The 15035-nt window shown below is 43.6% G+C and overlaps 1 protein-coding gene across 1 annotated transcript in view; it reads left to right on the top strand.

The window, feature by feature from the left end:
• Window positions 1-15035, top strand: part of LOC101129712 (supervillin) — a 277906-nt gene that overhangs the window by 64899 nt on the left and 197972 nt on the right. Inside the window, exon 2 of the mRNA XM_063710246.1 lies at window positions 11204-11304. The gene's annotated coding sequence lies outside the window, so the exon portion shown is untranslated. The remainder of the gene's footprint in view (window positions 1-11203; window positions 11305-15035) is intronic.

The raw sequence follows: 15035 nt of genomic DNA on the forward strand, positions 1-15035 counted from the left end.
TGCTTGTTCTTTCCTCCAGCGAAACTCTCCATGCAGATGTGTCCCAGCCTTCTTCCCCAATTCTTCTGGGGCTCTGCTCAAATGGTAGCTCCTCAGAGACACAGACCACTTTATCTAAAACAGAATCCCCCATCCATTAATCTACTTCCCCTTCCCTGCTCTTATCAGCTGACATTCAGTCTCTTAGGGATCAATACATGTATTTGTCCATTCATTTATTTATTTGTCAGTTACTCCCAAAAGAATGTGAGCTCCATAGAGACAGGGACATTGGTTTATCATTGTACCTATAGTGCCTAGAACAGTACTCAGCACACATGGGCAACCAGGAGTATTGACTCTAGAAAAAAACTGGAATCCTTCACATTGTTTTTGGTCTGGGTGTGTAGGCTAAATCATAGTGCAGTTATGTTTTTTCAATAGTACAGTAATTTGAAAAAATCATTCTGCTCCACTAAAGGTTTGACATTTGACGGTTAAGATTTATCTTAGATTTGGCCGGGCGCAGTGACTCACACCTGTAATCCCAACACTCAGGGAGGCCGAGGCGGGCGGATCACCTGAGGTCAGGAGTTCAAGACCAGCCTGGCCAACATGGTGAAACTCCGTCTCTACTAAAAATACAAAAATTAGCCGGGTGTGGTAGCACATGCCTGTAGTCCCAGCTACTTGGGAGGCTGAGACAGGAGAATTGCTTCAACCCAGAAGACAGTGGTTGCAGTGAGCTGAGATGGCGCCATTGCACTCCAGCCTGGGCAACAGAGTGAGACTTCATCTCAAAGAAAAAAAAATTATCTTAGATTTTACTTCCTGCCTGAAGATTTTAGCAGTAACCTTGGCTTACTTTCAACATAATTAAACATTTGGATTGCAGTAGCTGAGTATTTCAGTGAGTTAGTGGTTTTGTAGGCCTCATCTGTGTAGACAGACAGCTACTGGATCCTTTCTGCCTTCTTTCCTTGGTGATGAGCAGGTGCATACTTAGCATGAGGAGAAAAAGCCCCATATTCCTCTGTTTTTTCTTTTTTTGAGACAGGGTCTCACTCTGGTGCCCAGGCTACAGTACAGTACTCCTCTATTTTTAATACAAGAGAGTTCCCATTATTATCTAAACACTCAGAGGTAGCTTTAAGAAATTTTATATGGCTAAGGGAGCTTTATTCTCTAAAAATAAGCAATTAATAGTCTTCCTGTAAATATAGGGTGAGAATAAATTGGAGCTGGGAGTTAGTAAAGGAAGTTAGACACATAGTTTGTAGAACCTTGTAGAAGATGACAATAGCCCTATTCCATGAGATAATTTTATTGGCATCATTTCTCTGAGCTGCTTTTAGAAAGTCAGATTTATTGGTATATAACTCATATATAATAACATTGCCTCTTTTTAGTGTACAGCTTATTTTTTTTTTTTTTTTTTTGAGAGACAGGGTCTTGCTGTGTCACCCAAGCTACAGCACAGCGGCACAGGCATGGTTCCCTGCATCTTTAAAGTCCTGGGCTCAAGCAATCCTCCTGCCTCAGCCTCCTGAGTAGCTGGGACAGTAGGCGCACACTGCACCACCACACCTGGCTTATTTTTATTCTTTGTAGAGACACGGTCTTGCTATGTTTCCCAGGCTTGTCTTGAACTCCTGATCTCAAATGATCCTTCCCTCTCAACCTCCCAAAGTGTTGAGATTACAGGTGTGAGCCACTACACCTGGCCCAGGTGTGTTTTGAGAAGACCATACCATTGTGTAACCACCGCCATAATCAAGATGTAAATATCCATCATCCTGAAAAAGTTCCTTGTTGCCCCGTGTCATCAGTTCCCACACTCAGCCCCCAAATTCTGGCAACGACTGCTGTTTTCTATCCCTACAGTTTTGCCTTTTCCAGAATGTTATGCAAATGGAGTCACACAGGATGTCTTTTGAGTCTGGCTTCTCTTAAGCTGATCCACATTGTTGTGTGTCAATAGCAGTTCCTTTTTGTTGCTGAGTCGTGTTCTATTGTATTGTTGTAGAGTTTGCTTATTCACTCACCAAAGGACTTTGAGATTGTTTCCATATTTTAGTGATTATGAATAAAACACTAGTTCCATTTATGAGCAGATTTTTATGGAAACATAAGTTTTCACTTTTCCTTGAGTAAATACATAGGGTGTGGAGTTGCTGGTTCATAAGGTAAGTTTAACTTGATGAAAAAAAGAAGAAACACCTGCTAGGCTGTTTCCCAAAGTACCTGTGCCACTTTTTTGCATTCCAACCAGCAAAATGTGAGCACTCCTAGCTCCTTCAGAGCCTTCAAGCACTAACACCCTGTATTAGTCTTTTCTCATGCTGCTAATAAAGACATACCAAAAACTGGGTAATTTATAAAGGAAAGAAGTTTAATGGACTCTATGGGAGCTACAATTCAAGATGAGGTTTGGGTGGAGACACAGCCAAACCATATTATGCCCAGTGTGATTTTCCTCCTTGAAGAGAAACCTTGGAATATGACTTTCCCTTTTCTTCCCCTCAATTTTGTGTTCCAATCCCTTCTACTTAGAACTTTAAATTACTTTTATTTAAAAGTCCTTCTAGCTTCACTATTGCCGGAGTTTATTTTTTCCTTCTCTGCACATAACACAGTGTGTTGTACTCAGGAGATGCTAAGTGCACATCTGTTTCTCTTGGGTGTAGTAAACTAAGTAAAACTGAGCTCAAGGGTAATACCCACCCTTAGTGAGACCTTGGCATAAGTGTATACCAGGCTCACGGGTCGTCTGTACGAGGCAGTGGACTCCTATCCCAAGATCTAGGGAGAGATCCCTATCACGTCTTTCCAGGCAAAAAGGTATCCTTAGGTGTGGGATATAAAACTATGTTGGGACTTTTGCAGTGACAAAGATCCTTTTTGCCCCAGGCAGAGAAGTCAGATGCAAATCTCTATGGTTATTAAAAGGCATATAGATTTATCTTGGAGATACTACTTAGGATGTCGTGAAATCTTGTGAAAACCTTTTTACCTCTCTCAAAGCTTTTGTATTATTTTTTTTAAAGAGTGGAACATCAAAGCATAATGGTTAGGAGTAGGCCAGGTACACGGTGGCTCACGCTTGTAATCCTAGCACTTTGAAAGGCTGAGGAAGGAGGATCACTTGAGGCCAGGAGTTTGAGACCAGCCTGGGCCACATAGTGAAACCCTGTCTTTATAAAAAATAAAAAAATTAGCCAGGCATGATGGCATGTGCCTACAGGGCTAGCTACTGTTGAGACGCTAAGGAGGGAGGATCCCTTGGTAACATGCATCCAGAAGGCATCACTTAAACCTTGAGAAAGGAGGTGAAAGTCATCCAGGATCAATCAGGACCCATCCCCTTTTTTCCCCCGTTATGGGGGTTGATAGGCAGAGAGTATGAAGAGTGAACTGGAGCCCTTAGTGTATGTTTGTCTTACCAAACATAGTTTGCATAGCAGTAGGGTTTTTTGTTTGTTTGTTTGTTTGTTTGTTTTTGAGATGGAGTCTCACTCTGTTGTCCAGGCTGGAGTGCAGTGGCGCAATCTTGGCTCACTGCAAGCTCCGCCCCCCGGGTTCACACCATTGTCCTGCCTCAGCCTCCTGAGTAGCTGGGACTACAGGCGTCTGCCACCATGCCTGGCTAATTTTTGTATTTTTAGTAGAGATGGGGTTTCATTTTGTTAGCCAGGATGGTCTCGATCTCCTGACCTCGTGATCCACCAGCCTCGGCCTCCCAAAGTGCTGGGATTACAGACATGAGCCACTGTGCCTGGCCAGCAGTAGGTTTTCAAGTCTGGTATTAGTTGTCCACCTAGACAAAAAAGAGCAAGGCCTAGCATAATAATTTATTTTCATGAAAATGTGCACCTATGAAGTCAGTAGAGAGCAACAGAAAATATTTGCCTTCGCCAGGTGCTGAATTGCATGGATTGCAACTGTATGGGATTCAGGAGTCCAGAGAGGGATCAACATATCTTGAGACACCACGATTGCTTTGACTCTACTGCAAGCTCCTGGGAAGACCATCGTTTGCCTCCTTTTTTTTTTTTTTTTTGAGACAAGATCTTGCTCTGTCACCCAGGCTGGAGTGCAGTGGTGGCAATCACAGCTCACTGCAGCCTCAAACTCCTGAGCTCAAGTGATCCTCCCATCTCAGCCTCCTGAGTAGCTGGCACTACAGGCTTACTTAAAAAAAAATTTGTAGAGATATACATAGGGTCTCACTATGTTGCTTCAGCTGGTCTTGAACTCCTGGCCTCAAGCAATTCTCCCACCTCAGCCTTCTAAAGTGCTGGGATTACAGGCATAAGCCCTTGCCTCTTTCTTAGTTCTCTTTTTATTGAGGTGCCTACATGAATAGTGTCTCCTGGACCTTTCTGTAAAAATACACTTATATGATTGTATGATTTGCAAACTTCTTCAGGTTTGAGGACAGTTGGAGGAAATCATGGTGTTCTTTGAGGCACACTGAAATGTTGAAATGTTGCATTCTGTTTTTCTGTTTTACGGCTTAGCTCATTATATGCTTTATCATCATAGATACAAATGTATGCATCCATATATGTATGTGTGCATGTGTGTGTGTGTGTGTGTGTGTATATATATATATATAAAATTACCAAATATAAAATTGACTCTTCTCTAATGGGTAGATGGTTTTGTTGATTTGGCATTTTATTTATTTACTTTTTACAAATGTTCAAATAACAACAGTTATTATTATTGTTATTCCTGTGGCTAAACCAACCCTGGATGGCTGAGAATTAATTAGCTGTAATTGTTATTTATAATCAAGATCAGGCATTTGGCATGAATTAAGGAGACAGGGAGAGGTCGCTGAGCTTGAATCCAGGCAGCCAGAGGTCTCCTGCTATAGACAATATTACATCATATTCACACATGCATGTATCTGTCACACACCAACCTGAGTTTTTCTTCAATGTTTGCTACTTATTTATTCATTTTGTGTTTGCTATTAAGCAAGTGGTAGGAGCCATCAAAAAAACATACATTTAAAAAAAATTATGAATATACATTTTGAAAAAGTGTATGAGAGATTCTTAAAGTTGAGAATTCTGCCCATTAACTCAATTTTTCCACTTGTGATTTTGGTTAATACCATATCCTTGAATCAGAACATCTCCCAGGGTTTTGCAGGAGTGTACTAAAAAATGTATGAGGACCTGATGTTTCCTTTTAAGAACCTGTGCTGTCATGGGATACACGGGAAGGTCATCCAATGGCAGCATAAAGACCATCAAATGGGGAACGTGTCCCATAGGAAGATATCCCCAAGGACAGAGGGGTAGTGGAGTTTCTGGATCTCACCAGGGAGGATTGTGGTGCTTATTTTAGCTCCCTCTCCTTGATGTGCCCTTGGCGTCAGTTGCTATTTTGACTGTGAGCATCTTCTTGCAGTTGCCGATGTGCTGATTGCCAGCAGCACTCACCGGGAGAACCAGCGGCTGCTCTGCCCACTGCCTCCCTGTCAGTCTTTCCGCATCTCTTTGTTGAGCATGGGGCTCATGCCCATGAAACACTGAAAACATACAGTGCAGGAGAAGAGTCCCGCTGATAAAAAATGAGTCTGATTTTAGAGGGAAAAGTCCATATGGAATATAGGCGTCTCTCAACCAGGGCACAGTGGCTCACGCCTGTAATCCCAGCACTTTGGGAGGCCAAGCAGGGCAGATCACTTGAGGTCAGGAGTTCAAGACCAGCCTGGCCAACATGGTGAAACCCCGTCTCTACTAAAATACAAAAATTAGCTGGGCATTGTGGTGCACACCTGTAATTCCACGGACCTGGGAGGTGGAGGTTGCAGTGAGCTGAGATTGTGCCACTGCACTCCAGCCTGGGCAACAGAGGGAGACTGTGTCTCAAAAGAAAAAAACAAAAAAAAGAAATATAAGTATCTGTTGATTGAGAGGTAAAGTACAGAAAAGTTGTCACCATCAAATCTAATATGTTCTTCATAGTGGAAACTACCGATGTTTACTTACTGAAAAATCCAGTATTTGGAACAATATTCACCATTCTATAGATACTGTCTTACTGTGTAAAAATATTACAAGTCTAGGATCACAAAGTCTTCTATAGTTTTCTTGACAAATAAAATGGGCCATTGGTTAGTGCTCTTAAAATGGTCTATTATTTTATTATTACTATCATTTAAGAGACAGAGTCTTATTCTGTTGCCCAGGCTGGAGTGCAGTGGTGTGATCATAGCTCACTGCAGCCTCAAATCCCTGGCCTCAAGCAATCCTCCAGCCTCAGCCTTCCAAGTAGCTAGGGCTACAGGTGCACGCCACCACACCCAGTTAATTTTCTTAATTTTTTTGTAGAGATGGGGTCTTGCTTTGCTGCCCAGGTGGGTCTCAAACTTCTGGCCTCAAATGATCCTCCCGCCTTGGGCTCCCAGAGTGCTGGGATTACAGGCATGAGCCACTGCACCTGGCCTATTATTTGTCCTTCGTCCAAGTGTTCCGTGTGTGTGTGTGTGTGTGTGTGTGTGCACGCACGTGCACACGTGCACATACATCCCTGCTGCCCTGTCTTCTAATGCCAGCTTCCCACTTTAATTGTTGCTCATTGCTTCTAACTTGGCTCACACATGTGACAGTCCAATCACTTACTAGTGGCTTTCCCATCCATGTGTTTGCTTCTGGAATTATTGCTGTCAGAATGGCAAGCCTTGGGCACTAATGTGGTAGGCAGCTATCTGAGGGGTGATGGATGCCTGGAACTACTCCAGACACAGTGATGTCTGCAGGTCACTGTGCAGTTCCAATCAATGGGGACCTTCTCTAATGGGGAGATGGTCTTGTTGATTTGGCATTTTATTTATTTACTTTTTACAAATGTTCAAGTAACAATAATGATTATTATGCTTATTGGTATTATTATTCCTGTGGCTAATCCAACCCTTGATGGTTGAGAATTAGCCATATTGTTATTTATAATCAGCATCAGGTGTTTGGCATGAATTCAGGAGACAGGGAGGTCTCTGAGGATGGATGAAGGCAGTCAGAGAAGCTCTCCTGGAAACTGTGGGCATCCAGGCTGAATCCTGAAAGATTTGTATGAGACCGGGGAGGAAGTGCCTAAGGCTCTGCGAAAATGTCTGGAAGAACCAGCTTTCCTTGCTAAAGGCATCTAGGGAAAAAGGTTGGAGAAAGAAGCCAGAATAAAAGTTGGGTCTCATGGCAGCCTCATCCCTGAGGTCTGCAGTGGGGGTTGTTGGCTGCTTGGTGGAGAGGGATAAGTTGCTGCTCAATGCCCCAGAACTAGAGGCACTTGCTACTCTAGTAGTTTGGTAGTATGTGAATAAAACTCACTGGGGCCGGGCATGGTGGCTCACTCCTGTAACCTCAGCCCTTTGGGAGGCCAAAGACGGAAGGATCACTTTAAGCCAGGAGTTTAAGAACAGCCTGAGCAACATAATGAGATTCCATCTCAAAAAAAAAGAAAGAAAGTTTATTTGATTTTCAGTTCTAGAATTTGGAAAATGAAAATAAAAACTCACCAGAAACATCCATTCACTGTGGGCACCTCCATGGGCTCCATCTGTCAAACCACAGGCTTGAAACATTAACCTAAAAGGATGCCTTTGTCCGGCATATCTCTCTTCCAGATGCAATTGGTCTAGATTTAGTCCCAGAGTCTAGTCAGAGTTTTTGCACAGGGGGTTGATAACCTGGTGAAAGTCAGTAACAGTTTGTTTTGTCCGGAAAGAAATGCCTTGGAAAGGTCAAGAGAGCCCCGGAGAGAAGAGACAAGCCCTCCCGGTCTGGCTCCAGCTTAGCTAGCATCTCCTCCTGCTGCGTTAATCATGCCCATTCTCCTTTCTCCGGTGCCCTGTTTTCCTCTGGAATTCTTTTCTGCTTTTATTCCGGTTTGACTCGTTTCTCGAACTTCAACCTGTCCCTAAATTTGGACCTTTTCCTGTTTGTATTCTTGCTTTTTTATTTTTCCTAAATGATCCTGACTGCATGAAAGCTGGTTGATGGTGGGGTTTTCCTGTCAATATATTCTGAAGTTTTACTCTCTAGTGACTGAGGTTTTCCCTTTGTCTTTAAGCAAACCAGATTTCTAGGACTCAAGTGTTTCAGGCACAGGCTTTTTTTTTTTTTTCCTTGTGAGACAGTGTCTTGCTCTGTCGCCAAGCTAGAGTGCAGTGGCGCGATCTCGGCTCACTGCAACCTCCGACTCCCTGGTTCAAGCGATTCTCCTGCCTCAGCCTCCCGAGTAGCTGGGACTACAGGCATGTGCCACCACACCTGGCTAATTTTTGTATTTTTAGTAGAGACGGGCTTTCACCATGTTGGCCAGGATGGTCTTGATCTCTTGACCTCATGATCCACCCATCTCAGCCTCGCAGAGTGCTGGGATTACAGGCATGAGGCACCACACCCGGCCCAGGCACAGGCTTTTTAAACTCCTTTGTCCCTGAGCTCATGATTTCACTGCAGATTTTCTTCTATCTGGACTCACAGTTGTAGAGCCCCAAGGCGATTGCTGTGCACACTATGAGTTTGAGAGCCCATGCTCCAGATGTCAGGAGGGGAATGAGCCAGGGGAAGACGTGAGCATCTGGGCAGAGATTAGCACTCTCTTTAAGAAGAGGGAGGGATGAGAATGTTTCTATTCTGCCCTTTCTTCTTGGCTTCTTGTGATTCTGTTGGCCCGTTCCCCCCACCAGAATTTTGCTCTGTGGCCTAGGCTGGAGTGCAGTGGTGAGACCATGGCTCACTGCAGCCTCCACCTCCCAGGCTCAAGCGATCCTCCCACCTCAGCCTCCCTAGTAGCTGGGAGGTGTGCAACACCATGCCTGGCTAATTTTTTATATTTTTTGTAAACACAGGGTCTTGCTGTGTTGCCCAGGCTGGTCTCAAACTCCTGGGCTCAATTGATCCTCTCAGTGTGGCCTCCTAAAGTGCTGGAACAATAGGTATGAGCCACCCCACCCTGCCTTTTTAATTTTTTTTTTGAGTCAAGCAAGGTGTTGCTTTGTTGCCCGAACTGGAGTGCAGTGGTACAATCGTAGCTCACTGTAACCTGCAACTCCTGGGCCCAATCTTTCTCCCTCAGCCTGTTGGGTAGCTGGGACCATAGGCAGGCCCAGCTAATTTTTTATTTTTTTGTAGAGACAAGGTCTCACTGTATTGCCCAGCTTAGTCTTGAACTCCTGGCCTCAAGCCATCCTCCTGCCTCAGCCTCCCAAAGTGCTGGGATTACAGGCATGAGCCACTGCGCCCAGCCCCTGTTTTCTTTTTGAGTAGTTTTCTTTTTCTTTCTTTTGTGGCTGGTTCAATAAAAGGGTCTCCTTTTCCTAAGCAGGCAAAGGATTTTTTAAACCAGTTTGGAGCCCTAAGGAGGAGTCCCAGGGGAAAAAGAGAGGCTTGCATTGATCTAGCCCAGTTCTCAAGGCACCAAAGCTTTTTAGTAATAAAGAGATTTGTGGAGGAAAGGGAAAATGATTTTTTTTATTGTTGGAACAAAAAACGGTCTGCTTAAACCCAATAATTTGTCTGTGTTTACCGCAACCATCTCTGTGGCTTACAGGAATGAGTTCATGACTGTCTGAATTCCACCAGGCAGTGGTGACAATAATTTATTTTTTAACCTTGTGGGAACTTCACATGGACTGACTCCCCTTTGACCCCGCACGCATCACAAGATGATTTTTTCCTAGAAGTTGCCTCTGGGGCTGGGCTTCTGGAGATGAACCCCATTCTCTCTATGCCGGATAAACCAGGCTTCTGACATCCTGCCTGCAGAATGTTTATAAAAATGAGCGCCAAGGGACTCAGCTGTGGTTTCTTGCAGTGCCTGGTGTGGTGCCAGCTGTTGCCCAGTTCAGAGCCCTCTGTGCTTGAGTGAATTCTTTTCTGACTTTTTCCGGCGGTAAGAATACAAGGAAGTGCTGAGTAGACAACAGAGAGGAGATGAGAAGATGGAACTCAATAGCCTAAGACAAAAGACTTCCCAAAGCCACGCTTGTTAACCACTAACCAGCTGATAAACGAGGGGCTTTCCTCTGTAGTCTGGGATTGCAGGGCTGGAGCCTTCTGTGTTGGGGACCTCTCCCAGGCTGAGTCATTAAGAACCACACAGAGTGTCAGCCCTCGAGTCTAAAGAATGACTCTGTAACCTTGTGAGTCATCTTTCATACAAATTGCACCTCGTCAGGCAAACCACAAGGGGAAATGCATGTTTGCCTTAATTCTACTCTGGTACATTCTAGCATAGGTGGGGTTTCCCCTCACTCTTTGAGGAAAATAAATGCAGAGATTGTCTCTGCCTGGAATGCTTGACATAGACCAAGTCATAGCCAAATCACTCACCCTGATGCCTTCGGTGAGTTATTCCAGTCTCCTAACTCTCACCCAGCATGTCTTTTTCTGTGGAATTGGGTCTTTGTTAGTTCCATCCAACTTCGTGATGAATTTCAACCCATTTCTTATTTTCTCAGATGTCCCTTTGTGACAAGGCTGCTGTTCCCAAGCCTCCATATTTGTTCTTTTGTTTTTAATTTTTTTAAAGACAGGGTCTTCCTTGTTGCCCAGGCTGAAGTACAGTGATCCAAACATGGCTCACTGCAGCCTTAACCTCCTGGGCTCAAGTGATCCTCCTGCCTAGGCCTCCCATGTAGCTGGGAGCACAGGAGCACAGCTAATTTGTTCAATTTTTTGTGTGGACAGGGTTTCACTTTGTTGCCCAGGCTGGTCTTGAACTCCTGGCCTCAAGCAGTCCTCCCACTTCAACCTTCCAAAGTGCCAGGATTACAGGTGGGAGCCACCATGCCTGGCCATCCCTATATTTGGATCTGATTTTAAATTTGAATTTAGAAAGTACTCATATTTACCAAAAATGATTCTTGCTTATAGACCAAATAATAAAATTTTAGTCCTCCCAGAAAAATAAGAGCTTTGGAGAACCATTGCATAGAAATGACTTTATTCACTGAGTTTACGATGAATGGGAAAAATGCATTCTTTTATTGAGCACTTTTTATAAGAGGTTTAAAAAGATACTTTAACCACTGCCTGTAATTTGTAGTTGCTGATGTTGATGAGTATTTGAAAGGGAAAAAGCTCTTTGGAGGCAGCAGATTAATCACAGCAGAGTATCCAGTTTCATTCGTACGTGTGGTTGTCTTGTATTGTTTGCTATTTTCTTTCTCAGATTTTTCAGTAGAGACTTTGTCCTTTTTCAGAGAGAGTTCAAGTGGATGGCCTTGAGGACTTGAAAAGCTGAGATATGATGATTTTGAAGTCATTTCACATCTGAAGCCATGATTTAAATATCAGCGTTAAGGTAAGTATTGAGGAAAGAAATATGACACTTTTGTGGTTAACGCATTATTGGCTTTGCTTGCACTGTTAGAAGAGATTAAAGCACATTGTGAAGGGTGATTTTGTTTGAATCATGTTCAACAAACCAGAGCTTGAAGAAGATTAAAGCGGCCTCTGTGATGCGGTGTGGAACCATAGACATACGGGAGAGCTGAGCCACTGTGATGGTTGGAAATGTCTTCATTTTTCCTCGATGGTCATGTGTCCCAGTGTGCCCTTTATGAACTTCAGGAAAGAACAGGAAAACTTAAAGCTGTGGTTTTCCTTCTGAGCTGAGCTGTGGCTATTAGGGAGCTTTCGGGGAGTGTGAATTAGATAGGACCTTTACATAGGAGCAGAGCCAGCCAAAGGAGTGGGAACAGGAGCACCCTTCTGGAAACTGTGCTATTTGACCTGCCTCTCTGGAGCAGGAGTTCTCAAAGTGTGTTGCCTGGAACACAGCTCCCTACGCCACTAATACAGTGGGGACCTGGGTCAGAGGATGGGTCTATGCCTAAGTGCATTTGGAAAGCATTGGATTAAAGTTAAATGACCTTCTTCAAAACTAATGAGCTTTGTGAATCTTGATGGGTGTGAGTAGTGGGCAGTGCTCACCAGAGTTCCATGGAACTATTTCCTTGTGAGGCATCTTAAGACCAGTGTTCCATTTGTTCATTAAATATTGATTGCGCACCAGCCATGGATGGTGTTAGATGCTAGGGATGCAGCAAAAACTGAGGTTGACAGTGCTCGTGTATAGACAATAAATACATTAACAAGTAAGGAAAGGTAATCATTGAGAGACACAATAGCAAATGTTTAACAGCCTGGTATCTGCAGCTCAGTGGCTTGGGTTTTAATCCTGGGTTTGACACTTATAAACTGCATGATCTTGGAAAAGACATGTAACCTCTCCTTCAATTTCCTTATGTGTAAGATGCATATAATAGTATTCACTTTGTAGATACTATTATTGCAAGGACTAAAATTATGAATATGTGCTGGCAAATACCAAACTTTATATTAATACAAGTGTCATCAGAATATGTACATATATTAATAGTAATTGTTACCAAAACACCAGGGGTTCAATCTGGGTCCTGCTGCTCACTGCACAGAAAGCCAATGCCTGAGACAACAAGTGTTGCCAAGGAAGAAGGCTTTAATTGGGTGCTGCAGCCGAGGAGATGGGAGCTCAGTCTCAAATCCATCTCTCTGACTGACCAAAACTGGCTATATAGCAGGGAAGAAATGTAATCATGTGTGGGAAAACAGGAACTCAGAAGGGTCTTGGAAGCAATCATGTTGAATCAAGGTCCACATTTTATTGTCTGGATGTGATCTGCTGAGTTTCATTTCTTTGATACTTTTTTTGAGAGGCCTGAAGGTCATTTCCTGAGGAAGGATCTCAGATAAAACAAATATAAGTTTCAAATGTTAAGACCAGAAAGTTCAATTTCTATGTTTATTTATTCTTTTTTTTAAAAAAAAAAAAGCTATATGGGACTGTTGGGTTGGTTTCATAATGGCTGAGTACTTTGAAGGTTCTGTGGTTGCATGAATGGAGAAGACAGAGTGATGGGTGGGGACTTTAAAATAGGATGATCCAGGAATGCCCTGAAGTAGAGACTTGTAAGAATGAGAAATAGCAAGTTATGCGGGTGGCATAGAGAAAGCTTCCAGATTGAAAAGCAAAGGCAAAGAGGATGTCTTGTGCAGAGAAAGCATTTGACAAAATCGAATACCTCTTCATGTTTTAAAAAAAAAAAACACTCACACTCGGCCAGGCACGGTGGCTCACACCTGTAATACCAGCACTTTGGGAGGCCGAGGCAGGCAGATCATGAGGTCAGGAGATCGAGATCATCCTGGCCAACATGGTGAAACCCCATCTCTACTAAAAATACAAAAATTAGCTGGGCATGGTGCCACATACCTGTAGTCCCAGCTACTCGGGAGGCTGAGGCAGGAGAAGCACCTGAACAGAAGTCTAAGGTTGCAGTGAGCCAAGATCATGCCACTGCACTCCAGTGACAGAGCAAAACTCCAAAAGAAACAGAAAAAAAAAAAACCCCACACATACACACTCAACAGACTAGGAATAGAAGGGAACTTCTTCAACCTGAAAAAGACATCTATGAAGAACCCACAGCTAACATGACACTGAATGGTGAAGGGCTGAAAGCTTTTCTCCTAAGCTCAGAGACAAGACAAGGATATCCATTCTCACCACTTCTGTTCAGTATTTGTGAACAGTAAATTTTAGGTGTTGTGATGGTTAATACTAGGTGTCAACTTGATTGGACTAAGGGAGGCTTAGATGCCTGGTAAAGTATTGTTTCTGGGTGTGTCTCTGAGGGGCTTGCCAGAGGAGATTGACATTTGAGTTGGTGGAGTGGGAGAGGAAGACCCACCCTTGCTGTGGGTGGGCACCATCCAGTCAGCTGCCCAGCATGGCAAGAGCAAAGCAGTAGAAGAAGGTGGGATAAGCAGCTTGCTGGGTCTTCTGGCTCTCTTTCTTCTTCCTGTGCTGGATGCTTCCTTCTACTCCTCCTGCCCTTGGACATCAGATTCCAGGTTCTTCAGCCTTTAGACTCTGGGACTTGCACCAGTGGCTTGCCGGGGGCTCTAGGGCCTTTGGCCACAGACTGAAGCCTGCACTGTTGGCTTCCCCAGTTTTGAGGCTTTAGGACTTGGACTGACCACTACCAGCTTCTCTCTTCCCCAGCTTGCAGACAGCCTGTCATGGGACTTACCTTGTAATTGTGTAAGGCAGTTCTCCCTAATAAATTCCCTTTCACATGTATATGTATCCTGTTGGTTCTGCCCCTCTGGAGAACCCTAATACATTTGTCAACCTGGCTGGATTAAAAAACACCTAGATAGCTAATAACACATTATTTCTGCGTGTGTCTGTGAGGGTGTTTCTGGACGAGATTGGTGTAAGAGTGGTAGACTAAGTGAGGAATATCCACCCTCCATGTGGGTGATCACTGTCCAATTGACTGGGGGCCCGGATAGAAAAAAAGGCAGGGGAAAGGTCTTTGCTGGAGCTGGAACACTTCTTCTACTGCCCTTGGACATCAGAGCTCCAGGTCCTCTGTCCTTTGGACTCTGGCATGTGCACCAGTGGCCCCAGGATTCTCAGATCTTGGGCCTTAGATTGATAGAGTGATGCCATTGGCTACCCTGATTCTGAGGCCTTTGGACTTAGAGGGAGACAGGCTGCCAGTCTTCCTGGTTGTCCAACTTGAGGACACCCAGTTGTGGGACTTCTCAGCCCCCATTATCCTGTGAGCCAATTCCTCTAATACATTTCCTGCCTACTTCTATATATCTATCCTATTCATTCTGTCTCTCTGGAGAACCCTGACTAATACAGTATTGTGCTGGAGGTTCTAGCCAGAGCAGTTATACAAGAAAATGAAATAAGAGGCTTCCAGATTGGAAAAGAAAAGGTAAAACTATCTTTACTTGCAGATGGCGTGATCTTGCTTATAGAAAATTTTTAGGAATTCACCATACTATTAAAACTAATAAGTTCAGCAAGATTGCAGGACATAAGATTAATATACAAAATCAATTTTGTTATATATACTTGTAATGAATAATATGAAATAAAATAGAAACAATAATTCGTTTTATAATAGCATGAAAAAGATAAAAAACTTAGGAATAAGTTTAACAAAAGAAGTGTAAAACATATACCTTAAA

This window comes from Gorilla gorilla, chromosome 8 (genome assembly GCF_029281585.2).
Source record: "Gorilla gorilla gorilla isolate KB3781 chromosome 8, NHGRI_mGorGor1-v2.1_pri, whole genome shotgun sequence".
NCBI lineage: Eukaryota > Metazoa > Chordata > Mammalia > Primates > Hominidae > Gorilla > Gorilla gorilla.